Genomic DNA, 22,142 nt, shown 5'->3' with positions numbered 1-22,142 from the left:
AGTGGTGGTCGGCTTTTACCGGCTAAGTTAGAATAACCATAAAATTCGAAGTGATGCATTAGAGTGGTCGGAGAAATCATAATAGCTTTATTGAAGTAAATCGAAAGTATAAGAGGGGTACATATCTCAGTAGTTAAGCATAGAAATGTCTAAGCTTGTCGATGTGCCATGAGTTTGGTACGTCAGTACCGTCTAGGTGAGCTAATCTGTAAGACGTTGGTCGTGTGACCTCCTTGATCATGAAAGGACCCTCCCATGGGGTTGCGAGTTTATGGACACCAGCCTGGTTCGTCTTCCACTTCAGGACCAGGTCCCTGACCATGAAGAACCGCTCTTTAACATTCTTGTTGTAGTACCTGCGCAAAACAGCAAGGTATTTGGCCGTATGTACGCAAGAATCGAGTTGTTTCTCTTCTGCGCTGTTCACTTCTAGTTCTCGTACTTCATTGACCCTTCCTTTGTCGAAGTTCTATACCCATGCTAATCTAAAAGCTATATCTGATGGAAGGACTGCCTCAGCGCCGTAAACCATAAAGTACGGTGAGACGCCGGTGTTACGACTGGGCTGAGTTCTGAGGCCCCAGACCACGGCTGGTAACTCTTTGAGCCATCTTCCAGGAGCTTTGTCATTTTCTCTGTACATCCTCTTCTTCAATGCGTCCAAGATCATGCCATTTGCCCACTCAACTTGTCCATTAGCTCTAAGGTGTGCCACCGAGACGTATTTTACTACTATGCTCCTTTCATCGCAGAAGTCTCAAAAAGCATTCCCGGTGAACTGAGTACCCAGATCAGTGATGATGCTGTTGGGTATGCCAAAACGGTGGATGACCTGGTCGAGGAACGTGACAGCCTTCTCTGAGGATGCCTGTACCAAAGGCATGTATTCTATCCACTTAGAAAATTTGTCGATCAGCACAAAGACGCATGTAAATTTCCCTGGAGCCGGTTTGAAGGGCCTGATCATATCTAGTCCCCAGCATGCGAAGGGCCAGGAGGCTGGTATTGTCTAGATCTCATGTGCTGGTACGTGGATTCTCTTGGTGAAGAACTGACAACCCTCACAGTGGCGGACTAGCTTTTCTACGTCGGCTAGTGCTGATAGCCAATAGAACCCTGCTCGAAAAGCCTTGCCGACCAGTGTTCTTGAGGCCATGTGGTTGCCATAGGAGCCAGAGTGGATTTGGTCCAGGAGGTGTTTGCCTTCTTCCTGGGTTATACACTTCATCAAGATTTCCTCTTTTGCGTTTTTGCGCCATAACTTGCCATCGACGAGCAGATACTACTTACTACGACGTATCAGGCGCTCATTTTCTATCCGATCAGTGTAACTGCTACCATCTGTTAAGTACTTGATGAAAGGTATTCTCCAGTCAGGCTCATGAGTGGTCGAAGGTAGCTTGATGGTGCTCAACGCTGGAGCCGTAGCCACCAATTGCTGGTCTGAAGGCTTGTCTGCCGTGGAATCTTCCTCTTTGATGGAAAGTGTGAGCAGGTCTTGGACGAATACGCCATGTGGGATTTTGGCTCGGGATGATCCTAACTTTGACAGCGCATCTGCTGCTTGGTTCTTGTCCCAGACCACGTGTATGTACTCGATGCCATAGAACCTGCCTTCTAGCTTTCTTATCAATTTGCAGTATGCGTCCATCTTTTCACTGGTCGTGTCCCAGTCCTTGTTGAGTTGGTTGATGAACAGAGCCGAGTCTCCATAGACATAGAGACGTTTAACACCAAGCTCAACCGCAATGCGTAAACCGTGCAGGCATGCTTCATACTCGGCGGCGTTATTAGATGCTGGGAAATAAATCCTGAGGATGTACCAGAGCTGCTCCTTGGATGGTGACACGAAGAGGACTCCTGCTCCCGCACCACCAATGTTGAGAGAGCCATCGAAGTACATCATCCAATACTCATCGAATCCTAGGGAGGCAGGCGTGCTTAAGTCTATCCACTCGACGATGAAATCGACGAGTGCCTGAGACTTGATTGTAGTACGGCTTGCAAATTCCAAGGAGAAGGGGCATAGCTCCATTGCCCATTTGATGATGCGCCCGTTCGCATCCTTATTGCGAATGATGTCCCCCAAAGGGTACTCGGTCATGACCACCACACGATATCCGTTGAAGTAATGTCTCAACTTTTGGGATGTTATCAGTATGGCGTAGAGCAGTTTCTGAATCTATGGGTACCTAGTCTTGGATTCATTGAGTACCTCACTGATGAAATAAATTGGCCGCTGTACCTTATAGGCGTGGCCCGGCTCATCGCGCTCGACCACCATGGCAGTGGAGATCACCCGATTAGTTTCCATAATGTAAAGTAGGAGAGTCTCATCTTCTCTGGGAGCAGTGAGGACCAGTGGTGATGTAAGGTATTGTTTTAGCTGCGTGAAGGCAGCATCTGCTTCATCCGACCACTCAAACTTCTCGGATGCTTTGAGCAATTTGAAAAACGGTAGTCCTTTTTCTCCCAATCTTGATATGAAACGACTGAGAGCAGCCATGCATTCGGTAAGCTTCTGGACATCCTTCACCTTTTTGGGGGGCTTCATGTCTAAGACAGCTTTGACTTTCTCCGGATTAGGGCGTATGCCATCGTAACTAACAATGTTGCCTAGCAATATACCAGAAGGAACACCAAAGATGCACTTCTTTGGGTTTAACTTCCATTGGAATGTATTGAGGGCTGCAAAGGTGCGTTCTAGGTTGTCAACAAGGGTATGTGCTTCCTTGGTTTTGACAACTACATCATCCACATAGGCCTCTACAAGGTCGTCTTTTATCTCGTCTGTGAGGCAGGCCTGAATGGCGCATTGGTATGTAGCCCCAGCGTTCTTGAGCCCGAACAACATAGTCATGTAGCAGTAGGCGCCGAAGGGCGTGATGAAAGATGTCTTGATCTGATCAACCTTTTTTAGAGCGATCTGGTGATAACCAGAGTAGCAATCGAGAAAGGAAAGGAGCTCACAACCGGTGGTTGAATCTACAACCTCGTCTATGCGGGGTTAGCTGAAGGGGTCCTTAGGGCAGTGTTTGTTGAGATCAGTGTAATCAACGCACATTCTCCATTCATTATTCTTTTTGCGTACAAGAACCGGGTTGGCTAACCACTCTGGATGGTACACTTCTTTGATAAATCCGGCTACCAAAAGCCATGTAACTTCTACCCTAATCGCCTCCTTTTTGTCATGAGCGAACCATCGTAGCTTCTGCTTGATAGGTTTGGCCTTGCTATTGACATTCAAGGAGTGCTCGATCAAGTTTCGAGGTACACCGGGCATGTCGGCAGGTTTCCATGTGAACACATCCACGTTGCTCCTCAAGAACCTGACGAGCGCGTCTTCCTATTTGGGATCCAGGTTGGCCCCGATAAGGGCCGTTTTGCTGGAATCGTCGTCGACCAGCTGGATCACCTTGTGCTCCTTTGACTTAATGTTCTTGCGTGGAGCCTCAAGCTCTGGGATCTCTAGGTGGTCGGCTGAGGTCTTCTTAGCATCGAGCATGGTCTCGGCCATGCGAATAGAGAGGTCATGGGCCTCTGCTATTTTGAAACTGTTGTCTTTGCAGGTGTAAGCTGCATACATGTTACCTCGAAGGGTTAGGACTCCTTTCTCGGTAGGCGTCTTGAGCACCAGATACCTATAATGAGGTATGGCCACGAACTTGGTGAGCGATGATTGACCAAGAATAGCATGGTAGGTGCCGTCGAAGTCAGCGACCACAAAGTTGACGTAGTCGGTGCGGAAGTGGTCCGGGGTCCCAAACTACACAGGTAGCATTATCTGCCCGAGAGGTGTAGAGCTCTGTTCGGGGAGAACACCCTAGAACTATGCCTCGTATGGCTTGAGATCCGCCTGAGCTATCTTCAGGGTGGGCAGACTATTCTTGAACAGTATATCGATGGAGCTGCCGTTGTCGATCAGTACTCTGTCGAACTGGACCTTGTTGATACAAGGATCGAGGACTAGGGGAAAACGTCCTAGCTCAGGTATTACGGCCCATTGGTCCTTTCTACTGAAAGAGATTTCGCAGTGAGACCATGGAGGGAGCCGTGGATCAGCGAGGAGGTTGTCGGCGTTGGCCACGTTCAAGCAAGCATGGGCGAGCAGTTTGCGTTCCCGCTTGGTCTCGATGGACACTTTGCCTCCGATGATGGTGTGCATGCGATCGGTTGGCTTGACATACTTGTGACGAGGGTCTGCATCGTCGTCATCGTTATCCTCATTGCACTGTTCCCCTACGTTGTTAGGCTTGTTGGATGTATCCGGAGCCTGTTGATGCGTATAGATAGACTTGAGAACACGGCAATTCTCCATGGTATGGTTTGACTTAGGATGGAGCTGGCAGGGCCCTTTCAATGCTATGGCGTAGTTGTCTTCATAATTATGACGTCTGCCACCCTTTTTAATGGTATTGACCTCGCCGTCGTCTTCCTAAGCACGCTTGCTCCTATAATCGTCATGGCGGTTACGCCGCTGATTATGTTGGTCGCGGTGGTCGTAGGAGTCGTTGCACTTGTTACGGCGGTCAAAATTGTCGTTCTAACCACGGTTGCCGCGGTAGTCGTCGTGGTGTGGGGGGGCGGTCGGAGCGTGGAACCCTTGCTGCTTCTTCAATAATTATCTTCTTAGCGTCGTCGGCATCCGCATATTTCTTAGCGGTGGCTAGGAGCACTATGACCGATTCAGGTCTCTTCCGGAGGAGCTTGTCTCTTAGGGCATCATGGAAGCAGAGGCCAGTGATGAAAGCCTCGATTGCCTCATTGTTGGAGATTGATGGGACCTTGTTGCACATCTCCGAGAAACGCTGGACGTACTCGCGCAGTGGCTCATCTTTCTGATCTCGGATCCGTTGCAGATCATACTTGTTGCCCGGTTGTTCACAAGTAGCGATGAAATTGTCGATGAAGGCTTGCTTAAGCTCCTGCCAAGAATCAAAGTAGTTTGTCGGCAAGCTGACCAGCCATTGGTGACCTGCATGGCCAACAGCGACTAGGAAGTAGTTAGACATGGCGTGCTCATCAGCCATGGCTGATCTGCACGCAGTTTCATAGAGCATGACCCATAATTCAGGGTTTTCCTTGCCGTCGTACTTCTGAAGTTTCTCAAGCTTGAAATTCTTAGGCCATATGACTTGGCGAAGGTGTGGAGTAAACTACTTCAAACCCGATGGACCATGGGCAGTGTCATACTCCATACGGTGATAGCTTTCGTAGGATTCAATCATCGGCTCTCTGGTTGATGCGAGCGCGCAGATCACGTCCACCGAGGTAATGGCGGAGGTCGTTATTGCCATCACGGCGATCTCAATTGCCATCTGGATTAGCCCTGCGACCGTAGTTATCACGGCGATTATCGTGGTTGTCTCAGCGATTATCGTCCCGGACATCACCACAGTTGTCCTCCTGACGGCGGTTGTCATCCTAACCACCATCGTGGCCACCGTTTCTGCCTTGATGGTTGTCTGATGGGTCGTTGTTGCGCAAGCCATGTGGGTTGAGTGGCTGTGAGCAACTTGGGAGCTGGCGGCTGTGGCTTGACTCGACTAAGACGGATGGAGCCTAGACTTGATTTATAATCTCTACGGTCTAGGCCATGGCAGCCGTCAGATAGGCTTGTATTTCATCGTGAACCACTTGGGTTTCCGAGGTGTTGGGTAGCCATTGCATTGTCGCTATGGCGATGGCTACGTTGGCACTTGGAGTCCTGAAGACCTGTTTGTCCCCCACCCTATCGAAAGCATCATTGAGGTCATATGGCTGGACCCTTATGTGTCATGCCTCCTGGTCTGCTTCGGCTTCGATTTGTCAGTGATTAAATCGGTCAATATTGCGTGCTTCACACACAGTCCTTTCTTGTTCTATTTTGCCAACTGCTGGTGGTTTGTCATTACTGACAACATGGATCAAATCCCCTCATCTTGGCGGGAAAGATGGGAATTGTGAAAACCCCAGGGCGTGGTCTGGCAGATCCAGATCGTACTTGGTGCCGTCGTCTTCGTGATGCTGAAGCTCAGTGTGGACAGATGCATTAGATGCGATGCCAGACGAGGAGCTGGAGTCGCCCTCTTGGATTGTGTGGATGGATCCTTCTTGATAATCTTCAGTCTGAATCATGTTGACGAAGTTGCACGGCTTCGGCTGAGGTCGATGCATAAAACACAGATCCAAGCGGCGTTGTAGGTTATACGCGTAGCTGGAGGCAGCGTTTCGTAGGCCGTAGGGCTGGACCTGGTGGTTCTCCATCGAGGCCTCATACTCAGAGAGACGGAGACCCATCGCGGAGGCTAGCCGGCGACGAGGGGAGCGCCCTTCAGGAGTAGATATGACCACAAGATCTGTACCAAGTTGTGCAGGACGACTGGTCTGAGCTGGTTGGGTAGATCTATTGTGGGGAGCAGTTACCTGCTTGTTAGGTTGACTTTGAATCGTACTTACCAGAGCTAGGGTTTCAGCGAGTTTGGTGCCGACCCGATCGATGGAGTCGAGCAGGTCGGTGTTGTCGATCTGCTTCCCTTTGTAGCGGGGAAGCGGACGACGAGTTGTCGGCGTGGCTGAAGATGATGCAGGCATGGTTAGAGCCAGATGTACCATGGTCGGAGCCAGATCCATCATGGTCGGAGCCATACCCATCATGGTCAGAGCCATAGCCGATGTAGGTGAAGCAGTGGTCGGTGTAGACTGAATCCACTCCTCCTCCGTAGTCATGGCGATGAAGTCGTCAGAGCCGGTGGTTCAGGTGATCTGGCCGACGGTGAACGTGAGGCCATTCAGCGTAGCCATGGAGCCAGAGATGATGACCATCTTATTTGCTTGGAGAGCAGTACGCACACCCCCTACCTGGCGCGCCACTATCGACGAAATATGGTCGGCAGTCTAACTAGGGGTATGCCTAAGGTAGTAGATTGTCGGTAGACAGATGCGCAAGCTATAAACAAGACGATGACGCAAGATAGACACGAGGTTTTATCTAGGTTCGGCCACCCAGAAGGTGTAATACCTACGTCCTACGTCTATTTTGTATTGCTGTATGTCAATGAGAGATGTTTTTTAGAGGGATCCCCTGCCTGCCTTATATAGTCCGGGGGGCAGGGTTATAGATCTAGAAACTAATCCTAGCCAGTTACAATTGCCATATGTGGCCGGATAAGGATTCCTATTCTAACCGACCAGGATCTTGCTTGATCACCAAATCCGCCTTGACTCCTTGTGTGGGACTCCGATCAGGTTGGCTGGGCCGTACATCGTCTTTTGGTGGATTGGACCCTATCAATCTGGGCCGGCCCAAGCCTAGCCATAAGGGTATAGGGGTTAATACCCCCACACAGTCCTTCTCCTGAACCGCCTGGTCCTCGAGTCTTCAGCAGAGCCATCCACGCTGCGCATTTCCTAGCCCGGTTTTGACAACCAGCCAACCTCATAAAGTATAGCGGCGAGACCAATCCCAAACTTTGGCTTGCCGATTACCAACTGGCTTGTCAGCTAGGAGGCGCGGATGATGACCTGCTCATCATCCGCAACCTCCCCTTACTCTTGTCAGACTCGGTGTGAGCCTGGCTCGAGCAACTTCCTCCCTCTCAGATCCACGACTGGCGCGACTTGGTTAGGATCTTCGTCGGAAATTTCTAGGGCACATACGTGCACCCTAGAAACTCCTGGGACCTTAAGAGCTGTTGCCAGAAACTAGACGAGTCTCTCCGAGACTTCATCCGGTGCTTCTCTAAACAGTGCACCGAGTTGCCTAGCGTCGGCGACTCAGAGATCGTCCAGACTTTCCTCTCTGGCACCACCTACCGAGACTTGGTCCGAGAGTTAGGTCGGAATGTGTCCGCGCTCGGCTGCCATGCTCCTCGACATCGCCACCAACTTCACCTCGGGCGAAGAGGCTGTAGGGGCCATCTTCCTCGAGAATGACACCAAGGGGAAGCAGAGGGATGAGGCCCCCGAGGCCTCGGTTCCCCACCTCCCCAAAAGAAAGAAAAAGGGTCGCCAGGGAGAAGCAGACCATCCTCGAGGCTGATCTAGTCAGCGGCCGCAGAATGCAAGAATCCCCGAGGCCCCTAGGGGCCCTAGGCCCTTCGACGACATGCTTAAGAAACCCTGCCCTTACCACCAGGGCCCTGGTAAAGCACGCCCTCGAGGATTGCTCCATGCTGCGGCGTTACTACGCCAGGCTCAGACTCCCCGACGACGATGCCAAGCAGAAAGGCACTAGGTGACCGGGATGATAACAAGGACGACGGGTTCCCCAAGGTGCACAACGCCTTCATGATCTTTGGCAGACCCTCGGTATGCCTTACGGCATGGCAGCAAAAGAGGGAATGCCGAGAGGTCTTCTCGGTCAAGGTGGCCACTCCCTGGTACCTCGACTAGTCTCTGGGAGGCGATCACCTTTGATTGAGATCACCACCCCAACCATGTCCCAAATCCCGGGCAGTACCCACTCATCATTAACCCGATCGTGGGCAACACCCGGCTCACTAAGGTGTTGATGGACGGAGGCAGCGGCCTCAACATCCTCTATGCCAGCACCCTAGAGCTCTTAGGAGATCGACCGGTCGAGGCTCCGAGGTGACACCGCACCCTTCCATGGCATCGTGCTAGGGAAACGCACGCAACCCCTCGGGCGCATCGACCTTCCCATTTGCTTCGGCACCCCCACCAACTACTGCAAGGAGGTCCTTACCTTCGAGGTGGTCGGGTTCAGGGGAACCTACCACGCCATCCTAGGGCGGCCGTGCTACGCCAAGTTCATGGTAGTCCCCAACTACACCTACTTCAAGCTCAAGATGCTGGGTCCCAACGGTGTTATCACGATTGAGTCCACGTACGAACATGCATACGACTGCGACGTCGAGTGCATCGAGTACGTCGAGGCTCTCATGGAGGCCAAAACCCTCATCGCCAACCTTGACCAACTTGGGGGTGAGGCGTCTGACTCCAAACATTGTGCAAGGGCAGTTCGAGCCCACGGAGGCCATCAAGTTCGTCCCGGTCGACCCCGCCTGCCCCGACAACCGGGCGTTGATGATCAGCGCCACCCTCAACATTAAATAGGAGGCCGTGCTCATCAACTTCCTCTATGCATACCGAGGGAGGTCGCCGAGCACGCTTTGGACATCCGGGCCGGCTCTAGACCGGTGAAGCAACGCCTACGCCGATTCGATGAGGAAAAGCGTAGGGCCATCACCAAGGAGGTGCAGAAACTCTTGGTGGCCAGGTTCATCAAGGAAGTGTCCCACCTAGAGTGGTTGGCTAATCCCTTGTTGGTCAAGAAGAAAAATGGGAAATGGAGGATGTGTGTAGACTACACCAGTTTGAATAAAGCTTGTCCAAAAGTCCCCTTTCCATTACCTCGAATCGATCAGATCATTGACTCCACTGCGGGGTGCGAGACCCTGTCTTTCCTTGATGCGTATTCTGGATACCATCAAATCAAGATGAAAGAGTTCGACCAGCTTGCAACTTCTTTCATCACCCCATTCGGCATGAACTGCTACGTAACTATGCCTTTCGGCCTCAGAAATGCAGGGGCCACGTACCAGCAGTGCATGACCCAGGTCTTTGGCAACCACATTGGGCGAACTGTCGAGGCCAATGTGGACGACATCATGGTCAAGTCCAGAAAGGCCAAGGATCTCATCAACGACTTGAAGATAGCCTTCAAATGCCTTATAGAGAAGGGCACCAAGCTCAATCCCGAGAAGTGTGTGTTCAGGGTCCCCTAAGGCATGCTCTTGGGATTCATAGTCTTGGAACGTGGCATCGAAGCCAACCCAGAGAAGGTCTTCGGCCATAACCTAGCATGGGACGAATCAGAGACCTCAAGGGAGTGCAGAGGGTCATGGGATGCCTCGTGGCCCTGAGCCGCTTCATCTCGCACCTCAGCGAGAAAGGCTTGCCTCTGTACCGCCTCTTGAGAAAATCCAAACGCTTTTCTTGGACCCCCAAGGCTGAAGAAGCCCTCACTAAGCTCAAAGCACTGCTCACCAATCCTCCCGTCCTAGTACCGTTCGGCCAGAGACAAGGCCCTCTTACTCTACGTCACCGCAATGACCCAAGTGGCCAGCTGCTGCAGTAGTAGTAGAGAGGCAGGAAGTGGGGCTTGCTCACCCACCCAACGACCTATCTACTTCATCAGCTGAAGTACTCTCCAAGGCCAAAACACGATACCCCCACATCTAGAAGTTGATCTACGCCATAGCTCTTGGCTCGGCGCAAGCTGCATCACTACTTCGAGTCTCACCTAGTAACCGTGGTGTCATCTTTCCCCCTGGGAGAGATAATCCATAATCGGGAGGCTTCGGGTAGGATAGCCAAGTGGGCCTGTCGAACTCATGGGGGAAGCCCTGACCTTTGCGGCTTAGAAAGCAATAAAGTCTCAGGTCTTGGCCTGATTTTGTGGTTGAGTGGACCGACACCCAATTGCCACTTGCTCAAGTCCAGACAGAATGCTGGACCATGTACTTCGATGGGTCTCTGACAAAGACCGGGGTAGGCATGGGTCTGCTCTTCATCTCACCCCTCGGAGTACACATGCACTACATGGTTCGGCTCCATTTTGTCGCCTCCAACAACGCAGCTGAATATGAGGCCCTCGTCAATGGCCTGAAGATCGCCAACGAACTTGGAGTACGGTGTCTTGACATCTGGGGTGACTCACAGCTCATCGTTGATCAAGTCATGAAGGAGTCAAACTGCCTCGACCCCAAAATGGAGGCATACTGCAAGCTGGTACACCGCCTAGAAGACAAGTTCGACGGTCTTGAGCTCAACCATGTCGCGCGGAAATACAATGAGGCCAGCGGACGAACTGGCAAAGATGGCCTCAGCATGGGCTCCGGTCCCCCCAAACGTCTTTGCCAGGGACCTCCACAAGCCTTCCATTGACTATGCCTCGGCCATGGAAGAGGGCCCACCATGCCGAAACCACCACAGGGCTCAACGCCCCCTCTACTGCCGAGACTCTCTCGACCAAGCCCTGAGGTCATGGAAGTCAACACCGAGCCTCCCCAGACTGACCAGGACACAGACTGGCGAATCCCGTTCCTTGATTGGCTTGCTCGGGGGGAGCTTCCTAGTGACAGGACTGAAGCCCAATGGCTTGCGTGGTGAGCCAAGACTTACATCCTCTACAATGATGAATTGTATAGGCGAAGTCCTTCTGGTGTCCTCCAACGATGCATCACCGCCGAGGCAGGCCGAGCCCTGCTTTGGGACTTGCACGCAGGGGCCTGTGGGCACCATACGGACGCCTCAGACGCTCGTAGGAAACGCTTTCCGCCAAGGGTTCTACTGGCCGACTAGCGGTTGCCAACGCCACCAAGCTAGTACGCTCCTGCGAAGGATGCCAGTACTATGTTCGGCAGACGCACCTCCAGGCCCTAGGCCCTCCAAACCATCCCCATTACGTGGCCGTTCACCGTGTGGGGGCTCGACATGGTCAGGCCTCTGCAAAAGGCCCCCGGGGGCTACACCCATCTACTAGTAGCAATCGATAAGTTCTCCAAATGGATCAAGGCTCATCCAATCAATCGAATCAAATCTGAGCAAGCAGTGCTGTTCTTCACTGACATCATCCATAGGTTTGGGGTCCCTAACACCATCATCACTGATAACAGGACACAGTTCACCAGCAAAAAATTCTTGACGTTCTATGACGACCACCACATCCGTGTGGCCTAGTCGGCCATAGGACACCCAAGGACCAATAGCCAAGTAGAATGTGCCAACGGCATGATCCTACATGGCCTCAAGCCAAGAATTTACAACCGGTTGAAGAAGTTTGGCAAGAAATGGCTCGCCGAACTCCCATCGGTCATTTGGAGCCTGAGGAACACTCTAAGCCGAGCCACGGGGTTCACGCCTTTCTTTTTGGTCTATGGAGACTGAGGCCATCCTCCCCACTGACTTAGAATATGGTTCCCCAAGGCTATAGGCCTATAACGAACAAAGCAACCGCACCACCCAAGAGGACACCCTCGACCAACTGGAGGAAGCCTGAGATGTCACGTTGCTGCACTCGGCTAAATACCAGCAAACCCTATGGCGCTATCAGGCCCGGCGCATCCGAAGCCGAGACTTGAAGGTAGGCGACTTGGTGTTGAGGCTGGCGTAGAGCAACAAGGGTCGCCACAAGCTGACCCCACCATGGGAAGGACCGTACATCATCACCCAAGTACTGAAGCCCAGGACCTACAAGCTAGCCAACGAGAAGGGCGAAATCTTCACCAACGCTTGGAATATAGAACAGCTACATCGCTTTTACCCTTAAAATTCCAAGCATTGTATATATTGTTTCTCGGAATACAATCGAAAAGTGTTCTTTAGTTGTTCTAATTTTTCGAGAACCCACCCCCCCCGCCCGAGCCCATTGTGGGTCTGAGCAATACGATGACACTGTAAGGAAGACTCGGCTCTGCCTCCGCAGAACCAAACCTCCCTCGGGGGCTAGATGGGGGATTCCCCCTAAGTCCCACGCACCATTTTTAGTCGTTTTTCAAAAAAAAATTCCTATGCCAAACCCTCTAGCACGCTTTGACGAATTGGTTGTGAAAAACCCAAGGACCGAAAGCCCATCTCAGGGCCAGAAGGCCGGTAGAGTCGCGAGATGGCCTAAGCCTCCGGGCTACGGCGCTCCCTCACCACCTTTCGCCCAGGGGACGGCTTAGGCTCTAAGGAAGTTTTTTGCGAAGAAATCTGATCAGAGACAACAAGAGGGCAGAGGGTCGGAAATACAAGACAAACGATTAAAGAAACACGAGCACTTCAAAAAGAAAGGCCTCCACAGCCACAAACGTTACGATACATAGTTAATTCCTATTCTATTTACATGGCCTCTTAGGCCTAGGTCACAACTCAGGGCCTCTAGCATCGGTAGACGGCAGGAGGAGCGACCACCTCCTCTTCGAACAGCTTGGCCAACACCAGTACCGGGGCCCTCTGCCGCCTCCGTCAGCTTCACAACCGCCTCATCAAGCCTCCTCGTCATCATCGGGTAGGACATAGCCATCGCTGATGGCTTGGAGGTCAACGCCTATATAGTGTGAGGCGATGACGGCTAGCGCGCGCTTGATGCCCATATGCAGTGCTCCTCGGAGCCTGCTCACACACTTGACCGCTCAATGCAATCAGACGGCTCCCAAGGGAGCTGCCTATTGAACCCCCTTGACCTCCAAGGCCTCGTAGGTGGTGCGGGCGGCACTCTTCAGTGCCTCGTGCTCCCTGATCTTGGTCTCGAGCACCGCCTACACCGCAACGGAAGCCTCAGCTGCCCGGGCAACCTCCGCCTCCGACTCTGCACCACAGGAAACAAAATGGGGTTGAGCGCAAAGGAAAACAAGCTAAATAGGGATGGAAGCCTATGGAACTCACCCTTGGCCTTTAGCTCCCAGCATCGGGCCTCGACCCGAGAGGCCTTGGCTTTCTCCTTCAGGCGCTGGGCCTCAACCCGAGAAGCCTCGGCTGCCCTGGAAGCTTCACTCCCTAGCTCTGCGTCACTCCAGGAAGTTAGGGAGCGAACATAAGAAAAAGCGAATAAAATGAGGGGACTAGGACTCACCCTCGGCCTTTCCCCTCCAAACCACAGCCTCAGTTCATGAGGCCTCAGCCACTGCAAGGGCCTCATCCAAAGCACCTTTCGTCAGCTGGTGCGCACTCTGTTCCTGCTCCTAGCTACCCAGCAAGAGCCTTGCCCTGAGGCCGTGGCTTCTTTGGCTCGAGACCTAAAGGCATCCCGATCACTGGCCACATGGGTGAGCTCCTCCTCCAACTCCTTGACCCATGCCACCAAAGGGGCGAGCTGCTCCTGAGCCTGTGGCCGCCTTGACCTTCGCATCAGCACAACGAAGGTGGAGGTCCTCCACCTCTGCACTCTACGCCGATAGGAGCTCATTGGTGCCTACAAGAAGGCCCTTCTATCCGCTGAAGCTGGTCCTAGACGTCCCTCTCCCACCGAAGAAAGACCGACTTCCCAAGGGATCGGGTCTCGAGCTCTTGGGGGAAACAGAACAGGGGTCAATCCCTACAAAGAAAACTCGGAAAAAGACCACCGCATGAGAAAAGAAAGCACGAACCTGGGCGACTCTGGGCAGATCGTTGGCCACCACGGACAGCACCGTCCGTAGTGACCGCTCTACTAGCTGGCTGGTACTGCTCGAACATGTCCCAGCAACCACCCTCGGCCACGTCCTCTAGGGCAAACAGAGGCTCTACCCTAGGGTTGTCCCGGCTCTACCACAAGACATGCAGGTGATCCCACCCACGGGGCTTGGGTTGTACTCGCGTGAGGGCCGAGCTTCCCTTGCCCAGGGTTGGAACCAGGCTGTTCCATGACACCGGACACCTCGGCGCCAGGCCATCTCCTATGCTTGGGAAGTATCATCAGAGGAGATTCGGAAGAACCTCCACCTCCCGGGCGCTTTCCCACAACAACGGCGAGCCTTGAGCCAAGGGTGCCACTGAGGCCTCTGACTGCCTTCATCTCCACTTCCTAGGCTGATAGCCTCACCACGATCACGTCAGCCTCGGTGGTCCCGAGGGCTTTCGGCCTCTACCATCATGGCCTCGGTGGTCCCAGGGGCTCTGACCTTCACCATCATGGCCTCGGTGGTCACGAGGGCTCCGTTGCCCACCGCAGCGGCCTCGATGGTCCTTGGGCATTGTGGCCTCCGTCGTCCAAGACTGTGAAACCCTAGGGACCTCGATCCCGGTGGTCTCAGTGGCTAAGGGAATCTCAGCTACATCCTGGCCCATGGGCCTCGCCATCGCGGGGCGGAGGCGCTCCCTCCCCTGCCTGTGTTAGGGCCGCCTCGGTAGCCCCTCCTTGGGTAGCCGGCTCCTTCGGGTTGGCCCTCGCTGATGTCGCGCCACATTGCAGGGCGGCTTGCGCCTCGACCGCCCAGTGGGTGGTGGAGCCGGGGTTAACCTTGAGCACTTTTTAGGGGCGCCAAGGTAGGCACCTCCATAGGCCGCTTTCGGCTAAGGACAAAATGTTTACAAGGTCAGCACAAGACAAAAGAATGAACGGAAAGCACTGCGGCTCCACCAAAAATACACCTACCTCAAGCGGGGCTGCAACCGCTTCGGCACTGGCGACCCTTGTCTGTGCAGGCGGTGGCGGTGGCAGAGGCATAGCCTCCGTGTTCGTCGGCGTCAGTTGGTCCTCGATGGACCCCGATGCCCCCTCGGTCCTCTGCGGGGGCAGTTGTGTCACCCCCACCGCCACCTGCTCCACCGCTGCCGCCGAGCCCACCGGGCTGACGGCACGCTTGCCCAATGCCCACTCCTCGGGCGTGTCAGCCTCGGCCCCAAAGTGGGCAACCACCGACCTCGGGGCAGCTCCTCCTCCTCCTCCTCATCCTAGGAGCGTTGGGCTGCTGGTCGATGCCCCGGGCATCGTCTCCCCTATGTCAGGGAGATGGTCTAGGGGACCCCACCCCATCTCATCCTCGTCATCCCCGTCCGAGGCATCCGTCGATAGTGATGGCGACGGGGACTCCTCCAACAGGAGGCCATCCTTCCTTTGCTGTCGGCGGTGCTTATCTAGTTCCTCGCGCATGAGGATCTTCTTCGTGCGCTTCGCCGCCTTGGCGTCCTACCACTTTTTCTGCGCCTCGATGTGCGCCCGGTTGATCGCCCGCCGCCTCGTGTCCTCAGGAATGGGCGGTGGAGAGGCGCGCACGTCCCTCATCCCCTATAGGAACGGCGAATGCACATAAGGGAATGAGAAGTAAGGAGAAACAGAGAAGGCTCGGGGGCTACAGTGGCGCGTGACTTACTAGCGAGAGGAACCCCCACGATGGGCGCATCGCGATGGGGGTCAGGTTGCCACCCCTCAGCTTCGCCTCCACCATCTTCCCCACTCGGCGAAGGATTTCCTCGTCGGAAAGGGCAGAGGAGGACATCCGGATGCCCTCATTTGGCTCGCCCGACCTCATCTTCGAACAGGCGCCGCCGCTGAGCCATCAGCGGCAGCACCCTCCAGTAGTGCAAGGCAGCCATGACCACGGTCAGTAGTAAGGCCACGGCCCCGTAGCCTCTCCAGCCCCTCTAGAAGCGGCTGTAGCTTGGGCTGATCCTCCCTCGGGACGCCATACTTCCACCTCTCCTAGGCAGCTCCCCACAATCTGCCCAGTGTAGGGGGGAAGTCCACCAGTCATTGTTGCGGAGATAGAACCAGCTCGTGTACCATCGACGATTGGATGACGTGAGCTGGGCTAAGATGTAGAGGTGCTGGTGGTCCTAACGCACTTGGAGAGTGCAACCACCGGCCCTCACCGCTTTCCTCATGCCCAACGTGCCCGTCGGCTTAGTGGTATGCCCTGCCCTGAAGAGATGGAGCCACAACTCTCAATGGGGAGCAATCCCTAAGTACCCCTTGCAGACAGCGACGAAGATGGCCACCTACGCGATGGAGTTGGGGTTGAAGTTGTGGAGCTCCACGCCATAGTAGTGTGGGAGCGCCCGCATGAATCGATCCGCCAGAACGCCTGAGGCCATGCTCATGAAAAGAGACAAAGCTCATGACGTAATCGTCAGTGAGGCCTTGGCTCCAGCTCGCTCGATGGAGCGATCCACTCTGGCCTGTTGGGGTCCATCATCGGACGAAGGAGTCCGCCGTCGACGAGCGATTGAAGCATCTCCACTGGTGACGTTAGATGGATCCCAAGGGTCTGCCTTGATGACAATGATGTCGCCGGCCATGAGTGCAGTAGAGGGTTCGAATGCGGTGGTGAGTTTGTCTCTCTCTCTCTCCCTGGCTCGCCCTTCTCCCTTCTTCTTCCCGACGCCCGCTGCTCTAGCGATGGCTCGAAGGGGGCAGAGCTAATGCAGGCAAAGTAAGGTGGGGAGGGGCGAGGCTCATTGCGTATTTATGTAGGGTAAAGGCAAAATGGACGAGCGATGAAATCGGGGAAGTTTCCCCTAGATCCGGCGCGGTTAACCCCGATCCGATTTTACCGCCCACAGTGCCCACCTTTTCCTCATTAATTGCGGGAATAGTTACATCCCATCCGCTGACACCACGTCGCGCCCTGACCACTGCGGCAGCAGGCGTCAGTTCCATCTCCCTAGAAAACCACCTCAAAAGGCGCGCCAGCCGTTGCTGAGCCGATGGGGAAGATATTCCCCCCGCCCTATTCCTTTTAGATGAAGGAACTGGGCGCTGAGCCTATTACGGTCCAGGGGTTCGAAGGCTAGGCCCCTAGGGGTTTTCGACAGCTGCCCCAGGGCAACAGAGTCAGGGACGACCGTGGGCGAGCCCACACGGGGCCGAGGCCCAAGCAAGCGAAACGCTTGGGACGCCCTAAGTCATGTCCGAGATCGGTAGGGAGGTCTCTGAATGGGATCCCACCGTAGGGAGACGCCGAGCCACCGGGGCCCAGCGAACGGCCTTGGCACCCACTGGAGAAACCCTCTGGTACTCTTGGAGTGCATCTCTGGACAACTAGCTGTCCCCTAGCAAATGGGGCACGGGCCTCCACTCGGACTTACCCGATAACAGCTCACCGGAAGTGCCACCGCTCGTGCCCACCTGAGGGTAGCCTGTCACATTCCACCCCTCCTTCCGAGCGAAAAGGAAGCAGTGAGGGTCAGTACAAAAAGCCAGGGGAACCCCTAACGGACCTTGTCGGTGTTTTGGACCAGGGGATCCTCAACCAACTAGTGAATTTGTGCTGCGTGTTCCCAATCTCGGATGGTGATGCAAAGAGACACAAGGCTTATACTGGTTTAGGCAATCGGTGCCCTATGTCCAGTCGGAGAGATTGATCTTGTATTCCTTGCACCGAAGTGCTCGTAGTAGGGGGTTACAAGCTAAGTGAGAGAGGGAGTTAATCCCAGGTCTTGGCGGGGAGTGATGTGGGCTGCTTGAGACGTTGCTCTCAGGCGACCGAGAAGTGTGCGTGTTACCTGGTGTTGTTCTCCGTCCCCCCTCTAGAAATGGCCCAAGTCCTTTCCTTTTATAGTTGAAGGGAGGACTAGGGTAGTACATGTGCTAGCTATACGATGTTGTGCGAACGGATGTGGCGTGTCCGAGCCCTATAGCCTGTTCCTGTGGCGGTGTGGTCATCGGAGTGGTTCATCCTTGAAGCGCTGGGGCGACATGCTGGTCACATCTGAACCTATGCGTCATGAGAGCTCTAGGACTGCCTCGAAGCGGGCATGGCGGTCAGCGTGCGGGTCGCTGTAGATTGACTACGTGTGAGGTCGAGGCTTGGTTAGCGGCGAGGCAGAACCGTGGTGGGGTTTCAGGCAGATGTGAATCTTGAAGATGGCTGAGGCCCTATCGTAGGGTGCCTGAGGCTCGGAGGGAGCGGTCGTTCTAGTACGCTGGTTCAGGAGGCGATGATGACCCGGGCCAGACTTCCCATGCCATGTTGTCTTCGAGGCAGGGATTGTGGGGCACAGTGCGGGCGCTGATCATGGGCACAGCGCCAGAATACAGTGGCCGGTAATCCTCGCCACGCCCTATCTCAGCCGGTATGGTGTTGATGCGACTCCTTGTCCCGTCAGCCACTCCGTGGTGTCGAGCCGCTGTTCGGCTGAGATTACGGGAGTAGGTGATGCATTAATAGGACATGACATGCTGTCGGGAAGACCGGTTGAGGCGGGAGCGACGGGTTGTTATCAAGCCAGCCTTGAGCGATACAGAGGATAGCAGTCTCATCTGAGGCTGTACGCACGGGGCCTTGGGCGCATTGGAGATTGGGCTCCTTGCCGAGGCCTCCCGTGAGTGGCCTCACGCGAGGCAGAGATTGCGTTAGGGTGCCAAGACTTCCCGTGTCAGGCCTCGGGCGAGGCGGAGAGTCGGCGGGCTTGGATGAGGCTTGTGATGAGCCCATGACTTACCTTCTAGCTTTGTTGTTGATGGGATTTAAGTGACCTTTTTGGTGTACGCTTAGGGTACCCCATTTTATGGTACCTGACAGTAGCCCCGAGCTTTAGGGGGAAAGCATGCACTCTCCCTAAGGGTTTTTCGAGATCTAGCTTATAGCGGCTCCTGTAGGGATTGTTTTTTGCTTCTTGAGGTTTCAGTGGGTACGCGCGAGCGCACCCACTGAGTGTAGCCCCTGAGGCCCTGGAGGAGTGGAGTCACTCCTCTAGGGGCTTTTTTCGTGTTTTGAGTGAAGAGTTTTTATCATATTTGCCGAGCCCACAAGTGCGAGTTTGGTTCGCGGGGTTTCGGCAAGGTCGCAGGGAGAGCCCCCAAGCCTCCACATGAAGCAAGAGCGTGGTTAGGGGTGCCCCTGATTTTTTGTGTGGCCCTCATGCTTCCTTTTCGCTTAGAAGGAGGGGTGGAATGTGCTAGGCTACTCTCAGTGGGCACGAGCGGTGGCACTTCCGGTGAGCTATTATCGGGTAAGTCTGAGTGGAGGCCCGTGCCCCGTTCGATAGGGGATGGCTTAGCGGTCCAGAGACACACTCCAAAAGTACTGGAGGGTTTCTCTAGTGGGTGCCGAGGCCGTTCGCTGGGCCTCGATGGCTCGGTGCCTCCCTACGGTGGGATCCCATTCGGAGACCTCCCTGCCAGTCTCAACACGATTTTAGGGCATCCCAAGCATTTCGCTTGCTTGGGCCTCAGCCCCGTATAGGCTCGCCCGTGGTCATCCCTGACTCTATTGCCCTGGGGCGGCTGTCGAAACCTTAGGGGGCCTAGCCTTCGAACCCCTAGGACCGTAACAGGCTCGGTGCCCTTTATCGTGTTTGTAACGAAACTTCTAGCGTGGGCTTAGGTCGCTTGTATTTGTCTTGGGTGCAGGAGGAGCCCCCGAGCCTCCGCTCGGAGCGAGAGGGCAATCAGGGGTCCCCTGGCTTTTTTGTTTGACCCTCACATATCCTTTTCAGTTCAGACAGAGTGGTTGTTTGTTGAGCCCATTCGAGTGCAAGCCGAAGCCGCTGGGTCTCAGCAAGGTTGCAAGAAGAGCCCCCTAGCCTCTGCATAGAGCGAGAGGGCCATCGGGAGTTCCCCTGGCTTTTTGTACGCCCCTCGCGCATGAGGGTTTGTTTGCCGAGGCCCCTTTGGGCGCAAGCCTGGGTCACGGGGTCTCAGCAAGGTTGCAAGAAGGGCTCCCTAGCCTCTGCCTAGAGAGAGAGGGCCATCGGGAGCTCCCCTGGCTTTTTGTACGACCCTCGCGCTACGCAGAAGGAGGGGTTGTTTTGCCGAGGCCCCTCAAGTGCGAGCCAAGGTCGTGAGGTCTCAGCAAAGTTGTAGGAAGAACCCCCTAGCCTCTGCGTGGAGCAAGAGGTCTGTTAGGGGTTCCCCTAGCTTTTTGTATGACCCTCACGCTTCCTTTTCGTTTGGAAGGAGGGGTGGAATATGCCAGGCTACCCTCGGTGGGCATGAGTGTCGACGCTTCCGGTGAGTTGTTATCGGGTAAGTCTGAGTGGAGGTCCAGTGCCCCATTTGATAGGGGATGGCTAGCGGTCCAAAGACACACTCCAAAAGTACCGGATGGTTTCTCTAGTGGGTGCCGAGGCCATTCGCTGGGCCTCAGGTGGCTCGGTGCCTCCCTACGGTGGGATCCCATTCAGGAGACCTCCCTGCCGGCCTTGGACACAACTTTAGGGCGTCCCAAGCATTTCACTTGCTTGGGCCTCAGCCCCGTATAGGCTCGCCCATGGTCAGTCCCTGACTCTGTTGTCCTAGGGTGGCTGTCGAAACCCCTAGGGGCCTAGCCTTTGAACGCCTAGACCATAATGGGCTCGGAGCCCGGTTCCTTCATCTGAAAGGAGTAGGGTGGGGGGAATATCTTCCCCATTGGCTCAGCAACAGATGGCGCACCTTTTGAGGCGGTTTCCTAGGGAGGCAAAATGATGCCTGCTGCCGTAGTGGCCGAGCAAGACGTGGTGGATGGGACGTAACTATTCCCATAATTAATGAGAAAGAAGTGGGCACGTGGGCGGTAAAATCAGATCATGGTTAACCGTGCTGAATTGAGGGGAAACTTTCCTGATTTCATCGCCCATCCATTTTGCCTTCACCCTGCATAAATACTCAAAGAGTCTCGCCCCTCCTCACCTTACCTTGCCTATGTTAGCTCTGCCTCCATCGAGCCATCGCTAGAGCAGCGGGTGTTGGGAAGAAGAAGGGAGAAGAGCGAGCTAGGGAGAAAGCGAGAAAGAGCGAGACAGTGAGGGAGAGAGAAAAACTCACTGCTGCATTCAGTCCCTCCACCACACTCATGGCCGGCGACATCGTTGTCATCGAGGCAGACCCTTGGGATCCTTCTGACATTACCATGGAGACGCTCTAGTCGCTCATCGATGGTGGACTCCTTCGTCCGGTGACGGACCCCAACAAGCCAGAGTGGATCGCTCCATATGGCGAGCCAGAGCTGAGGCCTCGCGACGGCTACATCATGAGCTTCGTTTCCTTTCATGAGCATGGCCTCGGCGTCCCGGTGGATCGGTTCATGTGGACGCTCCCGCACTACTACGGCGTGGAGCTCCATAACTTCAACCCCAACTCCATCGCTCAGGCAGCCATCTTCATTGCCGTCTATGAGGGGTACTTGGGGATTGCTCCCCATTGGGAGTTGTGGCTCCATCTCTTCTGGGCGGGGCACACCACTAAACTGACGGGCACGTCGGGCATGAGGAAAGCGACGAGGGCCAGCGACTGCACTCTCCAAGTGCGCCAGGACCGCCAGCACCTCTACATCCTGGCCTAGCTCGCGTCATCCAATCGCCGATGGTACACGAGCTGGTTCTACCTTCACAACGATGACGGAGGACTTCCCCCCTACACTGGGTGGATTGTGGGGAGCTGCCCAGAGAGGTGGAAGTATGGTGTCCCGAGGGATGACCAGCCCAAGTTGCAGCCACTTCTAGAGGGGCTGGAGAGGCTACGGGGCCATGGCCTTACCGTGGCTATGGTCATGGCTGCCTTCCACCGCCGGAGGGTGCTGCCGCTGATGGCTCGGCAGCGGTGGCTGTTCGAGATGAGGCTGGGTGAGCCCATTGAGGGCATCCGGATGTCCTCCACCACCCTTTCCGATGAGGAAATTCTTCGTCAAGTGAGGGAGATGGTAGAGGCGAAGCTGAGGGGCGGCAACTTGACCACCATCATGATGCGACCATCGCGGGGGTTCCTCTCACTAGTAAGTCGTGCGCCGCTGTAGCCCCCGAGTCTCCCCCATTTC

Source organism: Miscanthus floridulus, chromosome 12 (genome assembly GCF_019320115.1).
Source record: "Miscanthus floridulus cultivar M001 chromosome 12, ASM1932011v1, whole genome shotgun sequence".
NCBI lineage: Eukaryota > Viridiplantae > Streptophyta > Magnoliopsida > Poales > Poaceae > Miscanthus > Miscanthus floridulus.
The sequence above is the reverse complement of the archived record's forward strand: the minus strand, read 5'-3'. Positions refer to the sequence as shown.